Below are 3709 nucleotides of genomic sequence, written 5' to 3' on the forward strand. Positions count from 1 at the left end.
GCTGTTTAACAGTCTGATGGCCTTGAGATAGAAGCTGTTTTTCAGTCTCTCGGTCCCTGCTTTGATGCACCTGTACTGACCTCGCCTTCTGGATGATAGCGGGGTGAACAGGCAGTGGCTTGGATGGTTGTTGTCCTTGATGATCTTTATGGCCTTCCTGTGACATCGGGTGGTGTAGGTGTCCTGGAGGGCAGGTAGTTTGCCCCCGGTGATGCGTTCTGCAGACCTCACTACCCTCTGGAGAGCCTTACGGTTGTGGCGGAGAGTTGCCGTACCAGGCGGTGATACAGCCCGACAGGATGCTCTCGATTGTGCATCTGTAGAGTTGTGAGTGCTTTTGGTGACAAGCCGAATTTCTTCAGCCTCCTGAGGTTGAAGAGGCGCTGCTGCCCTCTTCACGACGCTGTCTGTGTGGGTGGACCAATTCAGTTTGTCCGTGATGTGTACACGAGGAACTTAAAACTTTCCACCTTCTCCACTACTGACCCGTCGATGTGGATAGGGGGTGCTCCCTCTGCTGTTTCCTGAAGTCCACAATCATCTCCTTTGTTTTGTTGACGTTGAGTGTGAGGTTATTTTCCTGACACCACACTCCGAGGGCCCTCACCTCCTCCCTGTAGGCCGTCTCGTCGTTGTTGGTAATCAAAGCCTACCACTGTAGTGTCATCCGCAAACTTGATGATTGAGTTGGAGGCGTGCAGGCCACGCAGTCGTGGTGAACAGGAGTACAGGAGAGGGCTCAGAACGCACCCTTGTGGGCCCCAGTGTTGAGGATCAGCGGGGTGGAGTGTTGTTACCTACCCTCACCACCTGGGGCGGCCCGTCAGGAAGTCCAGGACCCAGTTGCACAGGGCGGGGTCGAGACCCAGGGTCTCGAGCTTGATGACGAGTTGGAGGTACTATGGTGTTAAATGCTGAGCTGTAATCGATGAACAGCATTCTCACATGGGTATTCCTCTTGTCCAGATGGGTTAGGGCAGTGTGCAGTGTGGTTGCGATTGCGTCGTCTGTGGACCTATTGGGTCGGTAAGCAATTGGAGTGGGTCTAGGTGTCCGGTAGGGTGGAGTGATATGGTCCTTGACTAGTCTCTCAAAGCACTTCATGATGACGGAAGTGAGTGCTACGGGGCGGTAGTCGTTTAGCTCAGTTACCTTAGCTTTTGGGAACAGGAACAATGGTGGCCCTCTTGAAGCATGTGGGAACAGCAGACTGGGATAAGGATTGATTGAATATGTCCGTAAACACACCAGCCAGCTGGTCTGCGCATGCTCTTGAGGACGCGGCTGGAATGCCGTCTGGGCCTGCAGCCTTGCGAGGGTTAACACGTTTAAATTTTTTACTCACCTCGGCTGCAGTGAAGGAGAGCCCGCAGGTTTTGGTAGGGGGCCGTGTCAGTGGCACTGTATTGTCCTCAAAGCGGCAAAAAAGTTTTAGCCTGTCTGGGAGCAAGACATCCTGGTCCGCGACGGGGCTGGTTTTCTTTTTGTAATCCGTGATTGACTGTAGACCCTGCCACATACCTCTTGTGTCTGAGCTGTTGAATTGCGACTCGATTTTGTCTCTGTACTGAGACTTAGCCTGTTTGATTGCCTTGCGGAGAGAATAGCTACACTGTTTGTATTCGTCATGCTTCCGGTCACCTTGCCCTGGTTAAAAGCAGTGGTTCGCGCTTTCAGTTTCACGCGAATGCTGATGTCAATCCACGGTTTCTGGTTTGGAATGTTTTTATCGTTGCTGTGGGTACGACATCGTCAATGCACTTCCTAATGAACTCGCTCCACGAATCAGCATATTCGTCAATATTGTTGTTGGACGCGATGCGGAACATATTCCAATCCGCGTGATCGAAGCAGTCTTGAAGCGTGGATTCAGATTGGTCGGACCAGCGTTGAACAGACCTGAGCGCGGGAGCTTGTTGTTTGAGTTTCGTTTGTAGGCTGGAATCAACAAAATGGAGTCGTGGTCAGCTTTTCCGAAAGGGGGCGGGAGGGCCTTATAAGCGTCGCGGAAATTAGTATAACAATGGTCTAGTGTTTTCCAGCCCTGTGTAGCACAATCGATATGCTGATAGAATTTAGGGAGTTTTGTTTTTAGATTAGCCTTGTTAAAATCCCCAGCTACGATGAATGCAGCCTCAGGGGTTGGGGTTTCCAGTTTACAAAGAGTCAGATAAAGTTCGTTCAGGGCCATCGATGTGTCTGCTTGGGGGGAATGTATACGGCTGTGATTATGATTGACGAGAATTCCCTTGGTAGATAATGCGGTCGACATTTGATTGTGAGGAGTTCTAGATCAGGTGAACAGAATGACTTGAGTTCCTGTGTGTTGTTATGATGATCACACCACTTCTCGTTAATCATAAGGCATACCCCCCCGCCCCTCTTCTTACCGGAAAGATGTTTGTTTCTGTCGGCGCGATGCATGAAGAAACCAGCTGGCTGCACCGACTCCGTTAGCGTCCCCTGAGTTAGCCATGTTTCCGTGAAGCAGAGCACGTTGCAATCCCTGATGTCTCTCTGGAATGCTACCCGTGCTCGGATTTCATCAACCTTATTGTCAAGAGACTGGACATTGGCGAGTAGTATGCTAGGGAGTGGAGCGGCCGATCATGTAGCATGTCATGTAGCCTGTCATGTAGCCTGTCATGTAGCCTGTCATGTGGCCTGTAATGTAGTCTGTCATGTAGCCTGTCATGTAGTCTGTCATGTAACCTGCCATGTAGTCTGTCATGTAGCCTGTCATGTAACCTGTCATGTAGTCTGTCATGTAGCCTGTCATGTAGCCTGTCATGTTACCTTATTTAGTGTACTTTGTATCCTTTACTATCCTTTACCATCAGTTTGGTGCTAATTGACATATGTCCTTCTAAAGCGACACCAAATTATTGTGAAATAGTAATGTCTTGAAGTGCTGAAGTGACAAACATAGTCCAGTTCACAAAATCAGAAGTTTCTTTGACTAAAAATACTGTATAAGCACAAAAAAACGTGACACGTGACATGAGGTGACATGCTCTAACTTAACTAAATGTAAAAATACTTCTGTTCCTTGTTGTGTTACTGAGGATTATGTTGTCTGGTCCTCCTGTGTAGCCATGATACATTCTTTCCCATTGACCCCCATTGTAAAAGAGCCATTTTAGCTATTGATTTTTTGTTATACAGACAAAACAAAACATGCCCGAAAAGCTGTGTTGTTCAATATATATGTAAACAGGTGAAATATCCCGACCTATGGTTCGCAAGGCTCCCTGGTAAGAAAATAGAGCCTGTGAGAAATGCCCTGTGACCCAGTGTCCAAGTAAGCTACAATAAACATTTAAGTTTGTATAGAGATGCACGCTCAACACAAAACGATAACCAACTCATCGCAGCTCTGCACAAAAATGGAAAAGGTTAATTACCACCAATTAAAAATCATAAATGGCTAAAAATAACTAATAGAAATCGTGAAATGTATCAGTTCCACAACTATGCTGCATAAAATTCAAGATAGTTGTGAGCAGATTTTCAATGTTCCAATACCATGGCAATGGGTTTATGAACTGATATACAAAACAACAATTGATGCATGAATTTGTTATTTTCAAATTAATTTATTATATAAAATTCTCACTGCAAAAAGAATGCTCAGTTTATAGGGTATACAACAGTCAAATCAAATGTTATTGGTCACATACACATGGATAGCAGATGTTATTGGTCACAT

Source organism: Salvelinus sp. IW2-2015, unplaced genomic scaffold (genome assembly GCF_002910315.2).
Source record: "Salvelinus sp. IW2-2015 unplaced genomic scaffold, ASM291031v2 Un_scaffold3727, whole genome shotgun sequence".
Taxonomy (NCBI): domain Eukaryota; kingdom Metazoa; phylum Chordata; class Actinopteri; order Salmoniformes; family Salmonidae; genus Salvelinus; species Salvelinus sp. IW2-2015.